At 46.0% G+C, this 27,501-nt stretch overlaps 1 protein-coding gene across 1 annotated transcript in view; it reads right to left on the reverse strand.

Annotated features, from left to right (window-relative positions):
* LOC138567646 (zinc finger protein 398-like) overlaps positions 1-27,501 on the reverse strand; it is a 1,191,033-nt gene that overhangs the window by 43,768 nt on the left and 1,119,764 nt on the right. The window lies entirely within an intron of this gene.

The raw sequence follows: 27,501 nt of genomic DNA on the forward strand, positions 1-27,501 counted from the left end.
GAATTTGTGGATTATTATAGGGTGCTATACGGGGACAAGGAGGGAAGTAGTCAAGAGGAGATAACCGAGACACTAGAAGATGACAATGCATTACTTACCGTAAAAGCATTTCTGATGGTTGTATCTGCTTAGATTCACATGCTGTGCATAGGTCCGACATCCAGTGGTCACTGCGGAGTATTGCATTTTGTTTTTCGTATCGAAAAGGGACGTCGACAAGGCGTGTCTGAAATACTATCCCTATAGTGACGTGCGTTGTACCCACAATCCCTCACGCGTCGAGGTCCCTCTGTTTGTATTTTTCTGCCCTGAGGGAGCCTTCTAGACGTGAGTGAGTACAGAAAAGAGAGATATAAAAGGAAGTCTATGTTCCTTCCATCCGAGCGGGGAGGAAGGGTGGGCGCATGTGAATCTAAGCAGATACAACCATCAGAAATGCTTTTACGGTAAGTAATGCATTGTCTTCTGATGTTTGTTAATCTGCTTAGAATCACATGCTGTGCATAGACTAGCGAGCAGTACCCGGAGTTGGCGGTGGGTTATGAGAAGGAACAGTAGAGAAAAGATGTCTTAATACTGCCTGTCCCACCTGGGAGTCAGATCTCGAGTGTGCATCTAGACAGTAGTGTTTTGTAAAGGTGTGCACAGAACTCCAGGTAGCCGCTTTGCAGATGGACTCAAGGGGAACATTTGCAATGAATGCTATGGACGCCCCCGTGCCTCGAGTAGAGTGTGCTCTAGGCTTAAAGGGCAGTTCTCTCTTAGCAAGAGCATAGCAGAGAGTGATGCATTGAACAATCCATCTAGAAATAGTGGACTTTTAAACTGCATCCCCTTCTCTTCCTGCTGCCACCGAGACGAAGAACTGATTAGTCTTCCTCAGTGGTCTGGTTCTTTCCATGTAGAACATGACCGCTCTGCACACATCTAGTGTGTGCAGAGTTTTTTCTCCCAAGTTGGAAAGATTTTGAAAGAACGTTGGCAGTTCTATAGACTGGTTATGTGGAATTTCGAGATGAATTTCGTAGCAAACCTTGGGTGCGTGCGTAGAACCACCTTATCTCTGTGAACTGTAACGAAGGGGTCTAGAACAGAAAGAGCCTGTAGTTCACTTACTCTCCTGATGGAGGTGATAGCTATTAGAAAAGCAGTCTTAAGAGTGAGGTGTTTAAGAGATGCTTTGTGCATGGGCTCGAATGGTGAGCCCATGAGTCTGGTAAGTACCACGTTAAGGTCCCATCCGGGAGCTGAGTCAGCTATCAGGGGGTGTATTCTTTTTACTCCCTCCATGAAGGCCTTTATAACAGGGATCTTCCACCACGACACTTTGAGTTGGGAAGTGGTGTATGCAGAAAGTGCCGCTAGGTGGACCTTAATGGAATTGAACACTAGACCTGAATCCAATAAGTGGGTCAGGTATAGAACAATATGTGTGGGAGAGCAGTCAATCGGGTTGATGCTTTTTCCCCTGCACCATATGACAAATCTCTTCCACTTGCTAGAATAGCAGTGGCGAGTGTTAGGTTTTCTGGCTTCCCTGAGGATGTCCATGCATCTCTGCGGGAGCTGTAGATGTCCGAATTCTATGATCTCAGGAGCCAAGCTGCTAAATTCATGTTCTGGGGGCATGGATGCAGAGTCCTGCCCTTGTCTTGTGACAGCATGTTGTATGGGCAGGGGAGTTTCACTGGGGGAGATAGAGACATCTCCATCAAGTGAGCGAACCATGGCTGTCGGGCCCACATTGGGGCCACCAGTATCATGGTCACTTGTTCCTGGTGCATCTTGTGCACCACCTTGTTGAGAAGGGGAGTCGGGGGAAAAGCGTAAACAAATTTCCCTGACCATTGCATCGACAGACCGTTCCCCTTGGATTGGTTCTGGGGGTACCTGGAGGCGTAACTTTGGCATTGTGAGTTCTCCAGGGTTGCGAACAGGTCTATTTCTGGGAATCCCCATTCTGTGAAGACGTCAAAGACGATGTCTTCGTGCAGTCGCCATTCGTACTCTTCGGGCAGGGGGAAATCTCTGCTGAGTTTGTCTGCCAGCAGATTGAGTTCCCCTGGTACATGTTGTGACGGTAGGAACATGTTTTGTTTGAGAGCCCACTTCCATATATTTTGGGCCAATTTGGACAGTCCTGGAGAGTGGGTACCCCCCTGCTTGTTGATGTAGTACATGGCTGTGGTGCTGTCTGTAAGGACCATCACAGTCTTGCTTTGTAGGTGTTCCTGGAAGGCTTTTAGCGTTTTGAACACAGCTAGTAGCTCCAGTAGATTTATGTGTTTGGATGCTACGTTCGGAGTCCACACTCCGTGAGCAGTCTGATGGGATAGGTGAGCCCCCCATCCTGTGAGGGATGCGTCTGTGGTTAGAGTGGCTTCCGCCGCGGGTGTGGCAAAGGGTTTCCCTTTTACCAGGTTTTCCTTTGTCCACCACCGTAGCGAGAGAACCAAGGGCTGCGAGACCACCACTAGATCGTCCCATAGTCCGCTGGCCTGACACCACTGGCTGTTGAGCCACTCTTGCATTGGGCGCATGCGCAGGCGCGCGTGAGGTACCAAATAAATACACGACGCCATCATGCCTAGCAAGCGCATCGCTTTGCGTACCGTCACCTCTCGACCGGTCACATATTGAGGGATCTGAAACAGCATGTTTTGGACCCTCTCGTTGGAGGGGAAGACGAGGCCGTCCTTTGTTTGAATTAGAGCCCCTAGGAATTGTTTGATTTGGCTGGGGTCTAGGCTGGACTTCTTTTCGTTGATGGAGAAGCCCAACTGGAACAAAAGGTCTACAGTCTTTTGGGTATTGGAGAAGCATGTTTCGTAAGAATCCCCTGTTATGAGCCAGTCGTCGAGGTAAGGGTAAACTGGGATGGACAACCTGCGCAGGTGGGCCGCTGCCACTGCCAGTACCTTTGTGAATACCCTTGGTGCCGATTCTATGCCGAAGGGTAGCACTCTGAACTGGTAGTGTTTGCCCTCTATCATGAACCTGAGGTATCTTCTGTGCGCTGGCAACATTAAAATATGAAAGTATGCATCTTTCATGTCCAATGTTGTCATGTAATCTCCCTGTGATAGCAGTGGGATCACTTCCTGTAAGGTCACCATACGAAACTTCTGAGGTTTGATAAACTTGTTCGCTGGACGCAGATCTAATACAGGGCGCATGGTTCGATCCTTTTTGGGTACAAGGAAGTACACTGAATAAATACCTTCCGTTACCTGAGATAGAGGCACGACCTCTATGGCTCCTTTTTCCAGCAGTTGTTGTACTTCTTGGCGAAGGATGGCAAGGTGTTCCGGTGTCATGCGTCGTCCCCTCGGGGGTCTGTATGTTGGGGAACTGTTGAATTTGATGCAGTATCCGTGGGTTACGGTGGAAAGTACCCAGCGGTCTGACGTTATGCCCTCCCATGCTGGAAGAAAGGATGTTATCCGGCCCCCGACCGGTGTTGCATGGGAGGGGACGCGAATCTTCGCGTCACTTGGTGTTGTTGGGGGCTTGGGAGCCTCTGGGGGTGGACCCCCAACCTCTACCTTTGCCCCGGCGCTGGCCTCTTTGGCTGTACTGCCCACTATTGGTCTGGTAATTGGTGGCAGGGTACTGTTGCTGCTGATTCTGCTGTTGGCGTTGGCCACGAAAAAAAGCGTTTGTTGCCATAGCCGCGTCTGGTAGTGGGCTTAGAGATCTGGTCAAGAGTTTTGATAGTATCAAACTCTTTTTTAGCCATCTCCAGAGCCTCATCCACCGCTTTCCTGAAGAGGTTAGAGTCTTCAACAGGTTTATTATTAAAGACGCCTGTGTCTCCGGTTTGAACCCTGAGTTGCGCAGCCATACATGGCGTTTAAGGAGTATTCCCTGAACCAGGGAACGTCCCGCTGTCTCTGCAGCATCCAGAGAGTTCTTTACAATACTCTGGTTGACCTGGGTTCCTTCGCCAATAGTTGATAGCAGGCGTGTACGTAGTGGTTCTGGTGCTTCTTCTGCGTCTTTGCGCAGTTTGGCCCACTGCGCGTCCGCGTAGCTAGCTAGTAAAGAATTGTTGTTCGCAATTCTTGCCGAAAAGGCAGCCGAGGATGTGACTCTCTTTGCAAGGGCATATAACCTCTTGCCCTCCTTGTCAGGTGGTGCCTCGCTGGTGGACAGCGGAACCCCTGCCCTCTTTCTTGTATTAGTTACCACAAGGGAATCCGGAATGGAATGTCCCCTGATGTACAGCGGGTCTGAGGGTGAAGGAGTGAAGAGTTTTTCAATTCTTGGATTAACTCCTCTGATTAGTGCGGGTGTGGATAGCGAAGGGATGATTCTTCTCTTCGCTGTAGCGAGGAGGGGAATGGTCTGGCTGACCGGGGGTTTCTCCTTAATTACTCTTTCCACAAAGTCTATTTCAGGAGAGATCTCCCCAGTGTCCAGTTCGAAATGTGCTGCTGCTCTGCGCAACAGGGCATTGAATGTGGGCTGATCGTCAATGGGAGACGTGTTTCTAACAGGTGAATTGTCAGGAGGATTTAGGTTTAGGACATCAGTGTCCGAATATACTGATGGGGATTGCCAGGGATGAGAAGGTCCTTCTTCTGGATTTTCTCCGAAGCCTTCTCCTACCATGTCTGGGCTGTCTTCCAGACCTTCTTCCTGGTTCTGTCTTTCTTCATCGTCCACAAATTCATCCTCCTCCTCCAAGTATTGTTCCTCACCAGTGAGGTCATACACATTATGGAAATCTGAGGCTGTTTCTTGCTGGGGATTGAATAGTCTCGGATATTTGGCCCTGGGGTCCTCCTGAGGCCCTTCTCTTGTTCTCTTGGGAGTGGGAGAGTTCTGGGTCTTCATAAACCTCTCCATTCTCTCCATGCAGAGATGGAGCCTTTCCATGGTTTCATGGGGTACCCCTGAGTGGTCTAGCGGGGGAAAATTAATGTCATCTAGCTGAAAACGGCTCGACCTCTCCCATAACGTCGAGGAAAGTGTCCCGTTGCCTTCCGAAAAGCCTTCCGGTGTGCTGGGGGTCCCCCCCGACTGAAGGGGGTAGTCCCTATCTTTCTTCGGGCTTCTTCGGCGTGTCTTTCGACCTTTGCGTAGCGCTCGACGAGTCCTTCGGCGTACGCTTCTGGGCGTCGGCTACAACGATCCTCGCCAAGCTCTCTGCGACTTGTTTGTCAGCGGAGGGCTGTGGTTTCGACGTTACGGGTGTCGATCGTTCTACGGCGGCGTGCGCTCTATGCTGGTGCGCGCCGGCCGATGGTTTGGGGGCGGCGCCCTTATTTGCCGAAAGCCCAGTCGCTGGTCGCGGCTGCGGTTGCGAGAGGGGCTTCGAACCTGAACGGTCCGAGGAGGCCGCAGGTGGAACCTGCGTCTCCTTGGGCGCTGATGCTCTCTTCGTCTTAGACGAAGAAGAGCCATGGGTTGTGTGCTTACGTGTGGTATCGTGTGCGTCAGTGTCGCCGGGGTGTTCATCCCCATAAGCAGGGCGCGAGCCGAGCCCGTCGGGGCCGGGGACAGACGACGAAGAGCGGGAGCGCTCTTTGGAGGGGTATACGACTTCCGTAGCGGAGGTCGTGTTATCACGTTCCTCGTCACTGTCGGTGGTAGCAGCAGCGGCGGGTGAAGAATCGGCCTTCGAAATTGCGTAGGCCGCCCACCTCTTGACCCTACGGTCTTTTAGAGTCTTTGGCTTAAGAAGCCGACAAGCCGTGCAACCCTCCTCTTTGTGATCGAGGGGCAAGCACCGGTTACACCGTGAATGCTTGTCCTTCCAAGTAAACTTGCCCTGGCAACGCGGGCAAAACCTAAAGGGTGTCCTCTCCATAGCCGAGGCAATAAATCATGATAACGACCCCAAGGGAAAGGAAGGGGAAAAGGAAAGGCATTCTCAGAAAAGAACCAGAGATGTCCCACGACCCCACTCTCCCTACTGTATTTGGCCTGCGAGGCCAGGCCACGTGTTCGGCAACGCCGAAGGATCTCCTCCGCTCGCCCCTCCGTCGAAGATCTTGCTCGGCGGAGACAGCTTCACAACTGCGTCGAGGGAGGGATCGATATGTTATATTTTAAATAGGAAAACGACCAAGGGTCCAGGACATGAAATCTGCAATGTCTCTCGAGGAGCTCCGCGTAAAGGCGACCAGTAGCTGGGCGGAAAAAAACAATCTGAGGGACCTCGACGCGTGAGGGATTGTGGGTACAACGCACGTCACTATAGGGATAGTATTTCAGACACGCCTTGTCGACGTCCCTTTTCGACTACGAAAAACAAAATGCAATACTCCGCAGTGACCACTGGATGTCGGACCTATGCACAGCATGTGATTCTAAGCAGATTAACAAACATCAGAAATAGGATTACCTAAGATAAGTGATGAGGAGAGAGAAGAGCTTGATGCACCAATTAACCTGGAGGAGTTGAAGGAGGTTGTGAAGCAGTTGCCCACCAGTAAGACCCGAGGAGCAGACGGGTTCCCTAGCGAATTTTACAAAGTATATAGAGAAGAAGTGCTACCCCCAATGCTAGACATGCTTAACGAAGCATTTGAGATGGGAAGGTTGCCGGAGTCACTTAGAGAAGCGATCATAATACCGCTTCCTAAACCCAACAAACCGGGGTATAGCTGTAGCTCCTACAGGCCTTTGTCGATGCTGAACCAGGACAGCAAGATACTGACGGCTGTCCTGGCAAACAGATTGCGGAGTGTAATTAGTAAATTAATCCACCCGGATTATAGTGGGCTGCCAGGGTAAGAATGTTCTAGCTTCTCACACACAGCTTCATACACTTTTCGCAAATGCCAGATTTTCATGTGGTTGTGAATCATAAGACCTAAAAAGCTGGGTCTTTGTGAAATGCAAGCACAAGGTAAAGATAAAGCGCTCCACTGTCCTCATCCTCCCTCACAAAGTTGCACTGTTCAGTCTGTTTTATACCGCCTCGCCTGTCAAATAATGACCATAAGCAGTTTCTTTGTCTTTTAACTCTTGGAAGTACAATAATAAAAGCAAGAGCAGATGTATGACCTACTTACAACTTTGGAGGTATTAGCAGTGCTAATTTCTCCAAACTGAATTAAGTTAACAAAGGTGGTAACTGGTGAATCTCCACATGGTTAAGAGTTTTGGTTAGTGCCCATTCTGAAGTCTGAGAGGACTTTATTGGAGAATTGAGGAAATATCTGCATAGGAAATACCTCCAGAAGCAATCTCTTCATTTAGTTTGAGGTAATACCTTTATGCATATGTTGGAGGTATTATCTCCTTATGGGTTTGCTACTAGTAATCCGGTGTGCTAAAAAGGAAGTAATTGTATTTAATCACTCTTTTCAATTACCTTCAAATTCCCCATCTAATATCACTGTGCATATATTTCTTGCACACTTCCACTTAAAATAGAAAAAAAAGCTTCAATCATACTTTTTTTTTTAAACCTTTATTTTTTCAGCTTGATGACACAAAAGAATACAGGCAGAGGTCCAACCGGGGCAGGCATTGACAAATTACAGTACATACCAGTAGGTCAAACATTGGTCTTTAGCTCTGCATGTATAAGCATGGAGAGTACAGCGGGACAACAGAGATATAAGCCAACTAGAGTTCAAGCACTAGCAGATATGGAGGAGCAGGAAGCCAGAGATGCGGCATCAGAGTCTGTGTCGGAAGGTGCCATGAAGGAACGAATGTTCAGCCAGATGTTCCTGGGCTTTGAGTGTGTCGGCTGCTGAATAGACCAGGTCTCTTCTGTGTCCGATGCCCAGGTTACCGCCCTTAGCCATTGTGTGTGTGAGGGTGGGACCGGGCGAAGACAGCATTGTAAGATGCAACGGACAGCCAGCAGCATACAAAGGCCATCCAGCTTCTTGGAGTCACGGCCCAGGCCAGGGAAGTCATGAAAGAGACACAGCAATGGGGACAGGGAGATTGTACGATCCAGAATGGCAGATAAGGTAGTAAATACCGACTCCCAGTACTGCGCCAGTTTGGTACAGGACCAGAGCATATGTATGTATGTATGGGGCATTGTCAGTTCCGCATCTGGGACATCTGGGGGAATGGTCCCACGATATGTAGTGTAATCAGATCGGGGTAAGATGGTACCTATGTAGGACTTTGAGTTGGATCAATTTGAAACGGGAGTTAAAGGACACATTATGTGTGCGTGCGCACATGTGCTTCCAGCGTTCGTCGGACATTTCCACCTCCAAGTCCTCTGCCCATTTGCGTTTCAATTTGTCGAAGCGGGGGTCGTTCTAGTTTGTAAAAGGGCATATAGTCTGGACACCTTCCAGTGGACGGAACTAGGCAGAGTGGATGGAACAGGACAGAGTGTATGGAACAGGACAGGACGGATGGAACAGGACAGAGTGGATGGAACAGGACAGAGTGATTGGAATTAGAGTAAGTGGATGGAACTGGACGGAGTGGATGGAACGGGACAGAGTGGATGGAATTGCTGCCATATATCTGTATCCCCCTATATACGCTATATATCTGTTTCCCCATTTATATCTGTATCCCCATATATACCTGTATCGACCACTGTCACCATTTATCCGTATGTCGCTATGTGTGTCCCACCATCCTGTCCACGTGTCTTGTCTCAGGCGCTTCGACAGATAACCACCATATCACACCACTACGCTTACTCTTTACTATACACCATCATTCATCTAGAATACAGCTATACCCCATATAATTCGGCCTGGATTTTCACTTACGAATATGACCCCATGAACACCCATCACCCTAATAAAACGCAGCTAGCTGAGCACATTCCAGCCTAGCTGTTCACATAGGCGTTGCTGGCCTAACACAGCCAGAACCCAGTCTGAGTGTCCACCCACCAGACTGCACACATCCAACTGATATCCTCAGCACCCCACCTATAGCTAGAAAGCAGCTTTCATGCAACAACTACACCAGCTGCACACATATCCGGTGCACCCATGCACCATACAACACTATCTCTCTCTACTGACTTGAACTACGGTTCCCGAGGGCGTTCAACCTACCAGCGCTTTGAGGTCATACCAATGATATATAAGGCGCTATATGAATGCCAAGTAACATAACATTTGGTGGGGGAACTGGATTTCAGTGATGGAGCCCCTATGCTCCCACTGAGGCGGTTTTCTCCCTGGCTGGATTAATTCAAGGTTTAAGCTGTTCCTCTATCTTCATAAATTTTGAAACACTGTGGATATGCTGCAGAACTTGGGCCCCATGGCCTTGCATCCTGATACTCAATACTAGCCCGGTGGAGCACTGCGATGTCATGTAGCTCCCGTACTAAAGCAAAAGTTACTCTTCGGTGGGTGTCACACATGTTGAGACCCTGACTAACTCATGAACACAGCAGGAAGGAGGCAGGTTTGACACTTGCCTTTGCAATTTGCTCAAATCTGCTGCTTATCTCATCAGGGTGTGGCACCCTTTTACACTCCTGTCTGAGCTCTGTCCCTTCTTGCCGGATGCAGGTGTCTTAACTGCTGGTCTATGACTTTGCAATCTGTTGCCTACTGTGCTTACTGGAGACAGCGGCTTACACCCTCCGATTGTAGTACTTGCTGCAGCAAATCAGAGGCTGGAAATGACCAAAGGACATGGGGAAAAACAGAGCTCCATTAACACATTGCCAAATCTGCTCCAAGGGCTTTGTCTGCCCCATGTGACCCTACGCCTTCAAGTGAAGCTGTGAAACCAGGTGAACCTACTGAAACGCAGCGAATTATGGCCTGTATGCAAGAGTGTTTTTCAGCCATCCACAGTAAGTTAGACGACATCAATGGCATGATCAGCTCCATTAAGTCACGGATGGAGAAGGCAGACCTGTGACTAACAGAGACAGAAATTAGGGTGGGAGTAGTGGAAGATGACGTCTCTCCAATGAAAGCTGATGTAGCCGCCCTAACTAAGCAAATACAAGTTGTTACCAGAAAGAACGATGAGCTTGAATCCAGGAATCGACGTAATAATATGCGAATAATTGGTGTCCCTGAAGACTACCTGGATGGCTCCATGGAGGATTTTGTGGAGCATACCATTCTCGCCTTGCTGAATAAGCCCAAGCTGTTGCCGCAATTTGCAATTGAGCGTGCCCAACGATGCCTAGCGCCTAAACCTAAGCCAGGAGCACTACCTCGCCCGATCATTGCCCGGCTATTATACTATTGTGACAGGAATGCTATCCTGCGTGGGGCTCGTGAGAACGGAGAGCTCATTTTAGGCTCCCCAGACTACATATCTAGCCGGACTTCTCTGTGGCTGTCCAGCAAGAGAGGAGAACATTCCTGGCAGTGAAGAAACGGATCAGGGAATTGAGCATGAAATTCGCAATGCTATCCCCTGCTACGCTGCGTATAGAATGTAGTTGCAAAACATATTAATTTACGATCCCTGAGCATGCCATGAAATTCCTAGATGAACATTCAACCGCCTTGTGAGGCCTTTTCGTCTGCTTTTTAGCTTGGCCGCGTCTTTTTCAGGCTATGAGCTTTAACATGATGTGTAAACTGGGGGTTGCCTGTTCCTGGGCTGCCCTACTGGATAGATATGGTTGCATCCTTTGATTGGTGGGGGTGTCACATCCCACTCCTTTTTGCTGTTATATGTTACAGGAGAAATCTTTCTGTTTGACGCTATGTTTTTCAATGGCTGCTGCTGGGCCCGGGCTGCCAACCGTGCGTTGACCTCCCTATGCAATGCTGCAGAGTTTGGCTGGGTGGTTATTTTGGGGAGTTATCTTCCTGTTTAGGGTGGGGGATGAGGGTAATGGGCGGGGGCATTATATTGGGGACACAAATAGCACTTGGTGGTGTGAGAAACCTGAAGGTGTCAGCCCTAACTAGTCCCCGGGGATCTGTCATCCAGGTGGCCAGGACACGTCCATCGCTATTGGATCCAGTTCCTGGGAGTGGACTAGTGAGGGAGGATCACCTAGATGGGGGGTCCTCGGCAAGTGGAAGTGGGACACTGACGGATGAGACGCAGTATCCCCCTTCTTTCAACACCTTTTCCCCATACTACCACGTAGGATATTCATAAACACTGCCCCACCCCTTTTTCCGACAAACACCTTTTCACACCACGAAAGATAACGGACTAACACCAAAACCGTTTACCTAACATGTCCCAATACAAGGGTCAGGCAAAGTCAGGCAATTCACCGGAATCACACACATCTGACGGCCCTTTCCCTTCCCCACAGGGATAAAACATGGAGCACGAGAGCACAATAGGAGCAAGGCAGACCCCAAGACGACACAGATATCCAATCACTGCAATTCAAGAGGAGGAGAAAAGCAGAGAGAACTGAAGGGGGTTGACAAAGAGAGAAGCGACCTTGTCCTTTCCGAGCCAGACCTGCGAAACCTCCCTGCAAGGAATCGTAAGACCGCAGAGAATAGTCAGCGTGTGTTGCAGCATATGTCAACGGTACATGGAGCATACCTACGCTGATAATCTGGACAGAGAGACACGCCTGCTGAAGTGGTACAACCTTGACTCCAGATACAAGAAAGGCCAAGCAGTTCATCACAGCCGGTGAGTCGAGTGGAGAGCCGATAAGAAACCGAACTGTGTTGAACGAAAGCCGCAAAGTATCAACTTAAGGGAAGTTCAAGGAACTGTTAATATTAAGAGAAAACTAGCTGCAGAGGGGTCCAGCACCACGTGGGTGCCCACTCAGAGAGACTCTGGTTGATCCTGTGTTTGTTGAAACTAGCGATACCAGAAGGCATTAGTAGAGTCTAAAAGGTCAAAGTGCTCACAGAGGGGTCCAGCAAAATTCAAAAGTCGAAAATCTTTGACTGACAAACCATTGAAAAGTAAAGGGGAGCGAATCCCGCTAAGGTGAAAAGTTGAAAGAACTTTGTGTAGTTGGCAAGAGTGAATCTGACAGAGCGATGCCGACCAGAAGGGGCCAAGCATGATGCTCTAAAGAAAGTTAGAAGGGCAAGAGTGAACCCGACGGAGGGGTGTCCATCGAGTGTTGTTTAAAAAGACATTAAGACTTGTGAAAGTCAACAGGTGAACTTTTTTGTGAAAAGCCAGAGTGAACTCGACCGAGGGAGGCTGATCTTCGAGAGCAGTCGGAGCCCACCAGAGGGCGACCCAAGGGTGAAGAAACCTCACCCAAGTGTAATCAGAACAGAAGGAACATTTTGTTTATATTTGTTAAGGCATCAGGCCCTCGGAGGCAAGAGACTTTTCTCTAGAAAAGAGACTTCACCATCGAAGGTCCTGATACGTGAAAGCTGAACTGTCGTCTTGTGCTGGGAAAGCTCGAGAGAGTGCCGTGCTCAGGAGTCCCACCTTGTCCCGTGGGGAAGGGAGACCCCAGCCACCACATCCTGATGTATTATTTGTGAACATTTCTTTCTTTCTTGTGAACCATATCTCACACTCTTTCTATATTTAGTTATTCGGATTGGCAATCTTTTTTTTAGTATAGGTCCTTTAATTTTGATGAGGCACCACAAGGACTGCCTTATTTTTCATTTGATGGTCGAAGCTTGGTCCCATCTTAGATTTAGGTTTAGATTAAGGCTTTTTCCAACCTGCATACAGTTTAATAAACAGCCTTGAAGTGTGATCACTTGTGTCCGTCTTTACTGTACCCCCCCTGAGTTCCTTACAGTGGCGCAGAGAAGCACTATTATATTGCAGATGATGCAAGCAAGGTGACCTGCGGCGCGCTCCCTTGGGAGCGGTGTATAGAATTGTGTGAATACATGTGTTGTTAGATGATGGTGGATGAACTCACGTATATGAGTCGGAATGTGCGGGGGCTTGGAAACCCGGTTAAACCACGGAAACGTATGCTTTACGTGGAATGCCACAAATTCAAGCTGTTATTTTTACAAAAGACCCATGCTCTGGGTGTGAAGGGTTCTCCAGAAACTGGGGCAAAAACAGGTTTTACACCACGTACTCTACACAATCCAGGGGATTAATGATCTTGCTTCATAATGTGCTGCCATTCGCGCACAAGAATGTTTGTTCGGATCCACTGGGGCGGTGTGTGCTGGTCTATGGAATGCTTGCGGGAAGGGAAGTGGTGTTGCTGAATGTATATGACCTAATGTTGAAGATCCTATGTTCTATAATTAAATCATTGATATGTCAGCCCTTTATCCTTTGGTACCTATATTGTGGGGTGGGGTTTTTCATACCATTTGAGATGTGAAACTTGATAGGTCTGGCCGGTCCCACAGGATACTCACTAAGGCTGCACAGATGATACAGGACCGATCTGTGTGAGGTGAATGTTTGGAGGGTTATTTACCCCAGGGGCCGCACTTATTCGTACTATTCATCAGTGAATGATTTGTTTTTCTGTTTAGATCTCTAGCTTGTTTCGGATGTACTTCTTGGGGGGGTTATTGCCTAGAACATACTCTGATAACGTTCCTGTTTTGAACACCCTTAAACTTGAGGAACTCCCTAAAACCTGTTCTAGTTGGCGATTCAAGTCTCGGGCACTGACGGTTGTTGCCATCAAGACCAAGCTCAGAGAGCATGTATTACTCTATTTTGAGACAAATGTAGGGTCGGTCTCCTCAGCGGGCATCCTGTGGGAGGCCTTCAAGGCTTACATTCGGGGTATTACGATATCCACAGAGTTCGGGGTCCTCAAAGCTATTTGGCGTGACATATGGGATAGTGCGGAAAGTCCCTGCCACTTAGAGCAGCAACAGTCGGTCAACAGTCGGTCTGCCCTCTCCACTTCGCTCTTGCAGGTTAAGGAAGCATTAGGTAACTTCAGGGACAATGCATTGATAGAGGTGAAGTTTCTAGGTGCGTCAATGCAGGTGAGGAGATATGGAGAGGGTGAGCGGCCGTGTAGGCTGCTTGCTTGGGTGATTCGCCAGACGAGTGGTAGCTGCTGCATCCCGTGAGTCAGAAATTACTCTGCCGCCTTAGTTCATACATTATCTCAGGTCAATAAGGTGTTTGAAATTTTCTATGTGAAGCTGTATACGAGTAAGGACACTTGTTCTGACGCTGACATTGGCAGTTTTCTGGAGGGGCTCCCACTTAACGCATTTTTTGTAAGAGGTCAGCGCTCAGCTGGATCTCCCATCTCTTTGGACGACATCACTCGGGCAATTGATGCTCTGCCTACTGGGGAGGCCCAGACCCGGATGGTCTTGGAGCCAAATTTCATAAACACTTCTGGTACCTTACCTTCACAGAGTATGGGCGGAGGCCCTTGAGACCTGTATGGTCCCCAATACCATGAGAGAGGCAGTGATTATGGTGCTATTGAAACCTGATAAGCCGACTGGGCACTGTGGCTCCTACCGCCACCTCTCCCTGATAAATTCTGATAAGATTTTCGCTAAGATCTTAGCTACTCGCCTGACACCTTACATGCCCCACATCATTCATCCCGACTAATAGGGCTTTATGCCCGGGTGCTCCACAGCGCTCAACTTGTACCTTCTTTTTAATATCCGTGCCCAGATTGATCGGGAGCTCAAGCTGTACCGGCCACGTCAGATAAACGGAAGGCCTTTGATTCGGTATTGTGGCGCTTTATGTATGCTGTGCTGGAGAAATGTGGCTTTGGCCCTTGTTTTATTTCCTATAAACAATTGCTTTATATTTCTCCGGTTGCAAGGGTTTGCACTAAATGGATGCCGTTGGCCCCACTCCATATAGTCAGGGGCACTCATCAGGGTACCCCCTGTCGCCTCTATTATTTGCTATAACTATTGAACTCCAAGCAAACCTGATCTGGCATAAACACAAATATAGGGTCCTCCGGATGACTGGGGTGCCCGTATTTATACCTCTCTATGTAGATGATGCAATAGTCTATGTAAGGGATCCACAAACTCACTTACACCCTATTATGCAGGATGTGGTTGCTTTTGGAGAGCTGTCTGGCCTCCAGGTTAACTGCAATAAGTCAGAGCTTTTCCCTCACACTGACGCCACAACTGAACCCTGAGACCTACTTGGTTTCACGTGGGCTCCATCTGAAATTCCATTCTTGGGGGTTTTGGTAACGACTATAACTACACTAAATACTTGGCGTGCCTTACGCCTAGGCTTGGGATTTGGGCACGGTTGCCGTTGACTAATGCAGACAGAATAGAGTTGCTTAAAATGACGGTTCTCCCAAAAGCCCTTTATTTTTTCAAAATATACCTTTATGGCCCGGCATGACATTCTTCAAAGAGCTGAATGCATGCTATCAATGCTTTTGTGTGGCATTCGGGAATGGTGCACCTTAAGTGGGCTACCTTTACCATGCCCTATGCACAGGGGGGGTTTGCTGCCCCTGACGTTAGGTTATATTGGCTGGCAGCACAAGTGCAATACGCAGTATTTTGGTTTGCGAAGGACGCGGCTAGACCACATATCAGACTCAAAAGGCATTCAATGGGTGAACGTGACCTTAGATCTTTAGTGGTGCCGGCTGTGGCTATAGATCTTTGCCCATTTGACCAGGCAAGCGTCACAGCCCTGGCCTAGTGCAAAATATTCATAGATATTTCTAGTGATTCATTCTACTGACTTTTTGTACAATGGTACATCGTTTTGTATCCATTAGAACCCTACGCCTTTTCTTTCTGAGTACCTGGCCCCTTTAAATCATAATGGGACAGCACGTACAACGTCTGCCCACAGGGACCAATAAATAACCACGTAGCACGTGACCCCGTGACCAGGACCAGTTGAACTGGATCACGCTGAATCGGTGCTTAGCTACGTTTTTCCTCCCGTGACGGACGTGCTTTGAATTCTTTTCTCTCTTGTTCCGTAAGTGTGAAATCTCGCGCCGCCCAGAATTCTGGAAGCGAATGTAGAATGGATTCTAATTTTCCACATTCCCTGCCTCTGTCTAGGGTGTACTGATAAACAATCAAACAGTACTAACAATATAACAATCTGTGACGGAGACGCCACCAATTCACTTTGGTCGCCGCCCACACCATCCATAGACGCCGCGGATCTACGGCTGTGGATGCCGTTTCGACATCGAAGTAAGTGGAAAAACGTATGCCGCTCAGTAATTGAGAAATAAATGCAGCCAGGCTGCCGCTTTTTTTGAACATAGAATGGATTTAATCTCCGTATTCTCTGCACCTGTCTTTAGGGTGAATGATCACATTATTCAACAGAACAAACGCAGAAAACATCTCTTGATCATGCGATTCTGCTCTTCGATTGCAATACACCTTTGCATCATCTGGTTTTTCTCCAGGTATATGCGACTCATAAATATTATATTCATCTTTGGAAATAATAATGTCCAGGAACAAAAAGGCAATATAGGGTTCAATCCTTTAAGAATAATTACTTTATTGTCCTTTTTCCGAGCTGAATAAACAGAAGATTTATTCTCTGATTTTTGGCCATAATATCCGGTCATTTAAAATACAGCAAGACTGCCAAGTGTGGCCAGCTTTTAAAGGTAAAACCCCAATTTCCATAGGTTTATACAAAAGTGGATATATATAAGATGTCACTAACCCCTCCCTTATCTCTCCTCCCTTCCTTTCCATTTCCCCCTTCCTTCTTTCCTCCCCTTCCTATCTTGAGCACAAATTCGAAAATATGTCATTTCTGGTTTGTTCTTTGAAATGTGAAATGGCGATAAAATGGCAATCACCATCTATACCAAATTCATTTCTGGTTTTGTCTAAACTAGTTTATATATAAACTATTTTGTTTGATACGTATATTGATTACTTCAGGCTGTTTTAAAATATAGATTATTACCTGTGCAAAAGCACAATACTTTGGGCTTTTTATAATCTTGGTTGGTATATAAGTATTTTTTATATGTGTTTTTTTAGCACTGCTGTTTAAAAATACGTCATTTGACAATCCTTTCTACTTGGATCACAAGTGTCCTGATGAAAGCCTAAGCGGAAAATACATCATTCTACCACTGACCCTAAATTTTGGGGCACTAGTAGTTATCGCGCAAAGGCTGGAAACAGATTCTTTACTACTGTCGACACTTCTTAAATGGGTTTCATCTCTTGTTTTGCTTTGTAAAAAGAAATGTACAAAAAGTCACCCATTAGTTACTAACATCACCCTGTAGACTTGGGAATTAATTTTGGATGATACACAGTACTGGTATTTTTGTGTCATGTATTTATGTGTATATATTTGTTTTATGGATCTGGGCACTTCCCTGATGTCCAGTGTTTTTTTAGTATGTTTGTGCATTATGGATAAATAAAAAAGAATCTATTTTTTAGATAAATCTCCGACCATATTGCCTTTATATATGTTCGACAAGACGTTTTTCTCATTTTTCTTTTGCAGTGGGTAAATGCTAATTTTCTCAGCCCTATACGATATTAGCGGGTAGCTTGTTGTGGACTTTGTCTGTCTTTCATGGTTTCCAGTCCTCTCCCAACAAGCCCTTAAAAAAAGAGGACACTTTGATCGCTCGCTTCTTAATCACATTGATTTAGGACAACCCACATGGTTGGTTGAGCATTGTTCCTAATTTAAAAATGGAAAGTGTGAATATTGTGTCATTTGGTGAAGATATTTACAAAAAAATGCCAAGAAATGCCCTCAATCCTAAGCAGTCCATCCGCGGGTCCATCTACCACACCACAGGTGAACACCAATGACCTGGACCTTCTTACTTAAAAAACCAAAAAAATGATCAGGACCCAATCTCATGGGCAACTCATGATCGAATACTTAAAAAACGGAGTTATTCCCGAGGGTCTACAGATCAAAAATATACCCAGAGTGTTTCTTGACAACCCAAAATTTATGAAAAGTTTTAGTGGTGTTGGAAATAAATGTTCCCGTGACTGGATCATTCTCATTATTGAGACAGCATAGGAGGAAGGCAAAATACAACAAGTAGAACTAGACACGCTTGAAAAAAAGATAAAAGAGGAATCAATTATTCCGGATATAAAATCTGCTCTACAGAAAATGAATGAAGAAATGTCTAAATTCAAAACTTTCACTTTAGACAAAAAAATTTGGAAACTAAAAAAAGACATCACTAACTATTAAGAAGAAACCACGTACCCCTACCTTGTGCCTGGATTTTTTCAAATGTATAACAATAATCAACCTGGCTGGAAAGGTCAAACTAATTCCAGACCGCAGAAGAATAAAATGTTAGTTACCTTTTCCAATTCCTCAAATAGTAGTGACTCTGACACCACCACCCCGAACAACCCCCCACAAAGGGGTCAGTTTTTTCAACGACCAGGGAATCGTGGCAGGAACAGACAGTGGGGCAACCACCCAATGCGGACCCGACAGTGGATTCCTCCGCAACAGTGGTAAAAGCAATAAACCCCATTTTTAATCTTAGCACACATGTGCTTACTAAAACTGAGGAAACTGTTTTGACAAAAGGTCTCTCTTTCGTTCCTGTATGTAGAGCTGATGTTTTCCAAACAGAAATTGAAATGCGGAACTTTTTCCGTCTCATTAGGCTTAAATATTTCTTCCATGACAAAGACAACCCCAAAGTTATGAATAATAACTACTCGGGAAAAAAAAACCCTTCTTCATTCACACCCTTGCAATCGATGACATCACCAGAAATCTTGGCATTCGAAAACAAAATTCTGAGACACATGAGATTCTTATGTGCCAACAAGAATAGATATAAAGACAATCTCTCAAAAGCAGAACGCCTGGCCTTAAAAAATCTGGAAAATAATAACCTGTTTGTCATCAAACCAGCTGACAAGGGTGGAGGTATTGTACTTTGGGATTCCCTCATGTATAAAACCGAAGTTGAAAAACAACTGTTGGACGTTAATGTCTATAAACAAACCCATTCAGATCCCCCTACCAAACTCATGGAAGAAATAAAAAGCCTTATGACACATGCACATGACCAGGGATGGATCAATGACGAAGAAAAACTTTTTCTGATCAACACACAACCAGTGACTCCGGCATTTTACTGCCTCCCCAAGGTCCATAAAAATTCTACTACACCTCCAGGTCGTCCCATAGTGTCAGCTATAGGATCACTCCTCGAGCCTTTGTCAATATATGCAGATGTTTTCCTGAGACCCTTTGTAAAACAAATGAAGTCTTCTGTACAAGACTCGACGTCTATGATTAAAATTCTTGATGGACTGAGCATCGAGACCCAAGACATTTTTGTTACTTTAGATGTAACTTCTCTATACACCAACATTCCCCAAATGAAATGCATCAAAGTAATGCTGGATTTGTTGCAAAAGAGAGAACAAAAAAATCCTCCATCCGCTTTCAACGCAGAATGTATTCACTTGGCTCTCACCAAAAATGTCTTCATATATAATAATACGTATTTCCAACAACTGTATGGCACAAGTATGGGGGCCACTTTTGCCCCGGACCTGGCCAATTTATATATGGACTTTTTTGAGAATGCATATATATACGACCATAAACCCATATTTGGCTAACATCCAAGCTTGGTACCGCTAAATAGACGACATTTTCATGATTTGGCGAGGCACTATGGAAGATCTGAAATGTTTCAATCTATGGCTTGACAATCAGGAGGCTACAATCAAATTCACATGTGAGGCAAATACAGAGAGAATTGCCTTCTTAGACCTTTCTATCTTTCGGATGCCGAATAAAATCATTGGCACCAGCCTTTACAAGAAACCCACGCAAAAGAACACTCTCTTGCAATTTGACAGCTGGCACCCACAGGCACTAAGGGAAAACTTGCCATTTGGACAGTTTCTACGTATTCGGCGTAACTGCACCGATACACAAGACTTTAAACTGCATAGTGACTTTTTGAAACAGGACCTAAAAGACAGAGGCTATCCATCACATATTATAAGAAGAGCCTATAAAAAGGCCAAAAACATACAGAGAGGTGATTGCCTTCAAAAACAAACCAAAACTGCTCTTGAAAAAATCACGTGTGTTTCATCTTTTACACCGATCAGTAATGATCTGAGGAAGTCGATTCTAAAAAATTGGAAAATCATTAATACTGAATCCTTCCATATTCTACCTCCTCGTTTTGCTTTTCGAAGACTTCCGAATCTGGGTGATAAATTGGTCCATACATATCCGCAACAACATAATGTGACTAATACTCAATCCACACTTTGGGATCTTCCACCTGTCACTGGCCATTATAAATGTGGCAACTGTCTGATGTGCAAATGTACCAAAATTCTCAAATCCATTGATCTTAAAAGAAAAATTTGGCACTTAAAATCTTTTACTAATTGTGCCACAAAATGGGTTATCTACTGTATCATCTGTCCATGTGACCTGTGGTATATTGGAAAAACCAAAAGAGCGATCCGAACCAGAATTGGGGAACATCGCTCCTGTATCAAAAATGGCACTACCGACAAACCACTGGTAGAACACTATAAAAAAATGAAACACAGCCATGACAATCTGTTTTGTTGTGTTCTACAAACTCTAAGTCCTCATCCACGAACGGGGGGGGGGGGGGGCAGAGATCTGAAGCTCCGCAAACTGGAACAAAAATGGATTTATAATCTTGACTTAGCTAGCAAGGGCCTTAATCTCTATATTGAATGGAATCTTTTTCTTCATAAGTGATGCTCCTTTGTTCTTTTAGTACAACATGTATATATCTACTATGTACATATTACATGGATACGTTTGGCAGAGCATCTCTCCATTTATCACATATGGTATTGACATATCATGGGGGCCCTCCACTCTGGTGGTAGCACTATTTGGTATCACCCATAATTAGTGATACAAATGCCCCTTCATAGATATTTCTAGTGATTCATTCTACGGACTTTTTGTACAATTGTACATCGTTTTGTATCCATTAGAACCCTACGCCTTTTCTTTCTGAGTACCTGGCCCCTTTAAATCATAATGGGACAGCACGTACAACGTCTGCCCACAGGGACCAATAAATAACCACGTAGCACGTGACCCTGTGACCAGGACCAGTTGAACTGGATCACGCTGAATCGGTGCTTAGCAACGTTTTTCCTCCCGTGACGGACGTGCTGTGAATTCTTTTCTCTCTTGTTCCGTATGTGTGAAATCTTGCGCCGTCCAGAATTCTGGAAGCGAATGCAGAATGGATTCTAATTTTCCACATTCCCTGCCTCTGTCTAGGGTGTACTGATAAACAATCAAACAGTACTCGCGCATATAACAATCCGTGACGGAGACGCCGCCAATTCACTTTGGTCGCCGCCGACACCATCCATAGGCGCCGCGGATCTACGGCTGTGGATGCCGTTTCGACATCGAAGTAAGTGGAAAAATGTATGCCGCTCAGTACTTGAGAAATAAATGCAGCCAGGCTGCCGCTTTTTTTGAACATAGAATGGATTTAATCTCCGTTTTCTCTGCACCTGTCTTTAGGGTGAATGATCACATTATTCAACAGGACAAACGCAGAAAACATCTCTTGATCATGCGATTCTGCTCTTCGATTGCAATACACCTTTGCATCATCTGGTTTTTCTCCAGGTATATTCGACTCATAAATATTTTATTCATCTTTGGAAATAATAATGTCCAGGAACAAAAAGACAATATAGGGTTCAATCCTTTAAGAATAATTACTTTATTGTCCCTTTTCCTAGCTGAATAAACAGAAGATTTATTCTCTGATTTTTGGCCATAATATCCGATCATTTAAAATACAGCAAGACTGCCAACTGTGGCCAGCTTTTAAAGGTATAACCACAATTTCCATAGGTTTATACAAAAGTGGATATATATAAGATGTCACTAACCCCTCCCTTATCTCTCCTCCCTTCCTTTCCATTTCCCCCTTCCTTCTTTCCTCCCCTTCCTATCTTGAGCACAAATTCGCAAATATGTCATTTCTAGTTTGTTCTTTGAAATGTAAAATGGCGATAAACTGACAATCACCATCTATACCAAATTAATTTCTGGTTTTGTCTAAACTAGTTTATATATAAACTATTTTGTTTGATACGTATATTGATTACTTCAGGCTGTTTTAAAATATAGATTATTACCTGTACAAAAGCACAATACTTTGGGCTTTTTATAATCTTGGTTGGCATATAAGTATTTTTTATATGTGTTTTTTTAGCACTGCTGTTTGAAAATACGTCATTTGACAATCCGTTCTACTTGGATCACAAGTGTCCTGATGAAAGCCTAAGCGGAAAATACATCATTCTACCACTGACCCTAAATTTTGGGGCACTAGTAGTTATCGCGCAAAGGCTGGAAACAGATTCTTTACTACTGTCGACACTTCTTAAATGGGTTTCATCTCTTGTTTTGCTTTGTAAAAAGAAATGTACAAAAAGTCACCCATTAGTTACTAACATCACCCTGTAGACTTGGGAATTAATTTTGGATGATACACAGTACTAGTATTTTTGTGTCATGTATTCATGTGTATATATTCGTTTTATGGATCTGGGCACTTCCCTGATGTCCAGTGTTTTTTTTTAGTATGTTTGTGCATTATGGATAAATAAAAAAGAATCTATTTTTTAGATAAATCTCCGACCATATCGTCTTTATATATGTTTGACAAGACGTTTTTCTCATTTTTCTTTTGCAGTGGGTAAATGCTAATTTTCTCAGCCCTATACGATATTAGCAGGTAGCTTGTTGTGGACTTTGTCTTTCATGGTTTTCAGTCCTCTCCCAACAAGCCCCTAAAAAAAGAGGACACTTTGATCGCTCGCTTCTTAATCACTAGTGCAAAATATGGGCACTGTTGTATTCATTCACCCTTATCATGGTAATTTCCTGTTGTGGAATTGTATCCCAACGTTCCCCAAGGTAGATGCGGTTACTGAACGACAATGGATCAAGGGTGGATTTAGTGTGTTTGGGGACATGTTCCTTGATGGGAATTTTATTTGAGCTGACGACATCCCTTTACTTACGCAATATAAGTCTTTGCACTGGCTTCAATATATTGGCATTCGCAAAGGGTTCAGGGGGTGATGGGAGGGTTTCCCTGTGGAGCCCGAGAATGACTCCTTATGTAGGTATATTATAGGTGCCCCTGTGTGTGGTCTAATCCAGGGCCGAGCGTTGTAACTCTTAACAAAGCTCAGTTCCAAATGGGAGACAGATATTAATCTTGATATTACAGATGAAATCTGGGGTGACGTGTGCACGAACCCAAGAGGTCTCCTTCAACTCCCGATTCTGCCTAATACAATTTAAAGTCCTGCACCGATACCATTATACTCCGGCATAGCTAACACTTTTTTCCCCAGACGACCGCTGGCTGCTGTCCTAGGAGTGGGAAAGAGGACGCTGGATACTTTCACATGGTGCAGAATTGCCCTAAGATAGATATCTACTTGAAGGACTTCTACATTATACTCGCTGACATGGCTGGTGACAGGCTGGACGCCACTCCCATGCATTGTCTTTTCCATTTCTTTGATGATCAGATGGGGTGGGGGCGTAAACAGGTGAAATCATGCATGCTACTTGCGATGCAATGTTTGCTGTTGTACTGGTTGGAGCCCACTGTACCATTAACTGATCAATGGCCGCGAGCTGTGGCTTGGGCCAGTGACACTGAAGTGCAATGGGCTAATGTGCAGCCAATTGGGAACCGTCCAAAAGACATATTGCAACCCTTCAGAGCTTATCTGGCACGGACACAGGATGTCCCTCAGACTGAATAAGGCCTACATGTGTATCGCTGGTGTGTTACTCATGTCCCGCCTATCAGTGCTCCGCCCTTACTCATATGTCCCATCGATCACATTCCTCCTTGTTGTCTCAATAAATGCATCACTGATTTATGCATGCGCCTTTATACAGTCTTGAAATTGAACTGTGTAGTGTAATGTGTTGTACCAAGTGTTTCAACAACAACAAAAAAAGACATATCTGCGGTCACTTTAGCGACAAGTTCTTTCCGAGTCACAAAATACCTGATTTATCTACTTTCAGTAATCTCTGCACATTGCAGATTTTCAAGGCTTTTACATAAAAGCAAAGCATATATGTCATGCAATCGCAAGCTTGATGTGTTTTCATATCCTATCATAACTCAGTAATTATACAGGTTTCCAGTTAGCATTTAACTTCTGAAACAAAATCAACCCAATCTGTAAATTCAAATACTCTGCCTATAACCACAAGATATGTGTTCAACCTGTCCACAAATTGTGAGAAAACTACCCTCATCTTGGGAGAAAATACTCTGAATGTTCAGTCCTGGCTTCCCACCTATTCCACCAACTGCTGGCCATTGAAACAGATCCTGATGCACAGGTCTACTTATCCTAGAATTCACTTTATATCACTCTGTAAACCTATCCACCCAACTAAATGTTGTAGGGAAATCTATACTGAAGAAAAGGATGCAAAGAAAAATGCCATATTTAAAGACAAACACATGAACTAAATCCTGTGCAAAGCATTTAAAAAAGACATGTGTTAGGAAATAAGCGACGTTAGCAGCCCATCTACAAAAAGAGTATGTCGTGTGAAGGCATCACGAGTCAAACACAGGCAACATGTTCAAGTTTCTCAACAAAGTTTTATTCTTAATTTAAAAGGCAGGGTAGATGAATGCCTAACTTGCCCTATGCTAAGGTGGGATTTCCCTACCTAAAGAAAACTAAGGATAGTCTATGTCAGGAGGTCTGAAATAAAACATCAGTCTGTGTCCAAAAACCTATACTTTCCTACACAACTATCTGCATACAATGTGCAGGGGTGTCTGCATCAAAAAGGAACAGTGTTCAAAGGAAAGTTCAGAGCGAATGTTGCTGAGGTTGCGCAACAAGATGGCCGCTTGAGTATAGAGCTCCTCTCCGGCATGAATCCTGATTAAATAATACCCTACTTCCAGAGTACTTGGAACTGCGAAAAACATCTGCGCTGTCCCCAGAGATCATCCTCGCTCTGCAGGCGAAAGAACGATCGAAAACAGACATTCTACACTAAGAAACTGAAGCGGGCCTAGAGGTGAAAGACCCGAGCCGCTCCTTGGCTCCATAAGAATCCACGTGAGAGCCGCTGGTCCTGAACGCATTCGGGCCCTGTCGTGGGCGGAGCAGAGTTTGCGGGCGACGGGCGCAGAGTGATATTGCGCCCACACCCATGGACAGCCTGAACACTGACTCACTTTGGGCGGCCTGCTGTACACACACCCCTGCATAGTGTGAGCGGAGCGGGACTCTCCCTCGGCTCTGCCGCCCCCGCGGCCCCGAAGCCGAGACTTACCTGCTCTTCTCCGGAATACAGTCTCCGCGTGTGCCGCGTACGACGCGCTGCCAGAGACTGGGACAGCAGCAGCACTTCGCGACACCGGGAAAGGGATAGTCAATGCCACTGCATTGATCAGCGGAGACCGGGACACGGCACCCCCTACTCCTTCCCAATCGAGCCGGAGGCCCTACTGCATACCAAAACATACCCCTGGCGTCGGCCCAGTAGCCCGTGCTGGCTGTAACTGACAGCGATCCTGAGCCGGTTGGCTAAAAGGTACAGAGGAGAAGGGGGGGCCCATACACAGCAACAGATTACGAACTGAACTGTCGTGCGCAGACGGACTGCAGGGACCAGCACCAGGAAAGAGGCGCTTTAACACAGCACGCCACATCTGACTTTATCGTTGAGGGGCAGAAGGGGAGAGTCCATTCCCCCTTGGTCCTAGTCATTGCCAATTGGACCCCCACACGAAAACAGCGGATAGGAACCCATGGGCACATTCGAGGCCACAACATAACCCCTGACGGTAACCAACGGGCATGGAATAACGTATCCCTCGGTACTCCTGACTGAGGGCTGGCCTGCACCCCAATTCTAGTAAAACATCCTACAGCAGAAGACACAGATAGTACAGTCCTACCCAGGAACAACACAGTCCTGGAACGCATACAAACGTGGGAAGACACAGTCCACTCAGCATACTGCTTGTGACCCAAGTCAGGTATACCTTTGACATAGATCCAGGCAAGCACTGTCGACTCCCCCTGGAGTACCCCATACTTTAGCCCAGGCAACTCTGAACCTGCTGGCTCCCTGCCACACCACGAAAACCCGGACAGCCTAAGTTTGAAGAGCATAGGCCCGTGAAAACGACGGAAAGCATTACTGCAAGATAGCCGGCATCGCAGACACACTATCAACCACCTGGACCCCGACTGGCTCCACATCCCCTCGAACCATCTCCGACCTCACCTTACCTTACCTTACCAAACATCCTTACCATATTAACTAGTACAAGCTGCATAAACACTCTAACAATACCCGGGAAAAATGTGGTCAAAGGCAGAAAGACGGGACCTATGGACTCCTTTACGAGCTCACAGTCGCCCCCCGAAAGCCCGATCTCACCGACATCTGCCTCACCCTCAGAGTCGGAAGACACGAGATTTGATCACCTATTAACCACGGTAAAAAATGGGTTCCTGGCAATCAATGTCAAGCTCGATGACATTGTTTCAACAATAGGCTCCCTCAAAGCCCGAGTGGACAAAGAAAGTGCCAGAATCATGGAGACTGAAAACAGAATTGGCGCGAGCGAAGACTCAACTCGACAAAACACTCATGATATATCACTCCTGAGAGGGGAAATGAATACATTCCGAAAGTGTGACGAATTGGAATCTAGATCGAGACGGAACAACATCCGAATAGTCGGCCTTTCAGAAACCTTTTGCAAAGGCCCAATGGAATCCCGAATCGAAAACCTCTTGAAGTCCCTCCTGGGGGAAGATGCATTCTCACCACAATTTCTAGTTGAGCGAGCACATCGCACCCTCGCTCCGCCGCCCAGGCCAGGGGCCTCTCCCCGTACGATTATTGTCTAACTGCTGAATTACAGGGATAGGGACGCCGTCCTAAAGCTGGCAAGAGAGAAGGTACTCCTGAGGTTCGGCAATGACAATATTCACATGTACCCAGACTTCTCTGCAGGAGTCCAAACCCAAAGACGATCCTACAAGACCATCAAGCTCCAGCTGCGAAAGAGACAGGTCCCCTACGCCCTTCTTTTTCCGGCAAAGCTGGTATACAGATCGGTGTACGAGCGCATTTCTTCGAAACTCTTACAGCGGCTCTGGCCTATATGGAAGCCTCAATACCCCTCCCGCCTGGGAGACAGGAATTAGACCAGAACGATCTGCAGCAGCCTGTATAGGCCTGAAACACAAGTCCCAATGGCCAACCACAGTTCTATCTGACTCCTGTCTTTCACCGGAAATGATGGAAGTAAAACAGAAAAAGGAAGCATCACTGCTTCCCAACCCTGAATGCAGCCGGATGAGACGCGCTCGAATACAAAGCGGAGTTGTCGCACTCGTCCCCCTCTTTGGGAATATCCACAAGTTAGTAATAAGGGATCATCATCAAGTTGGGTTCAATGGTGTGGGTGGGAGTGGGCACAGGTAACAAGGGACTTTTCTATTGTTCGAGAACAATGTTATTGCCACGGAAGGCCCCAGTTGGGCATCAGACAAAGAGTTGAACTGGTTTGTTTACCGTTAAAAATGCATTCACTGGTCCTCTCACTGCTCTCCTTTATGAGAAAACCCAGCCTTCCAAGCTTTATTGTGATTC

Source organism: Ambystoma mexicanum, chromosome 2p (assembly GCF_040938575.1).
Source record: "Ambystoma mexicanum isolate Mex_15411 chromosome 2p, UKY_AmexF1_1, whole genome shotgun sequence".
NCBI classification, from domain to species: Eukaryota; Metazoa; Chordata; class Amphibia; order Caudata; family Ambystomatidae; genus Ambystoma; species Ambystoma mexicanum.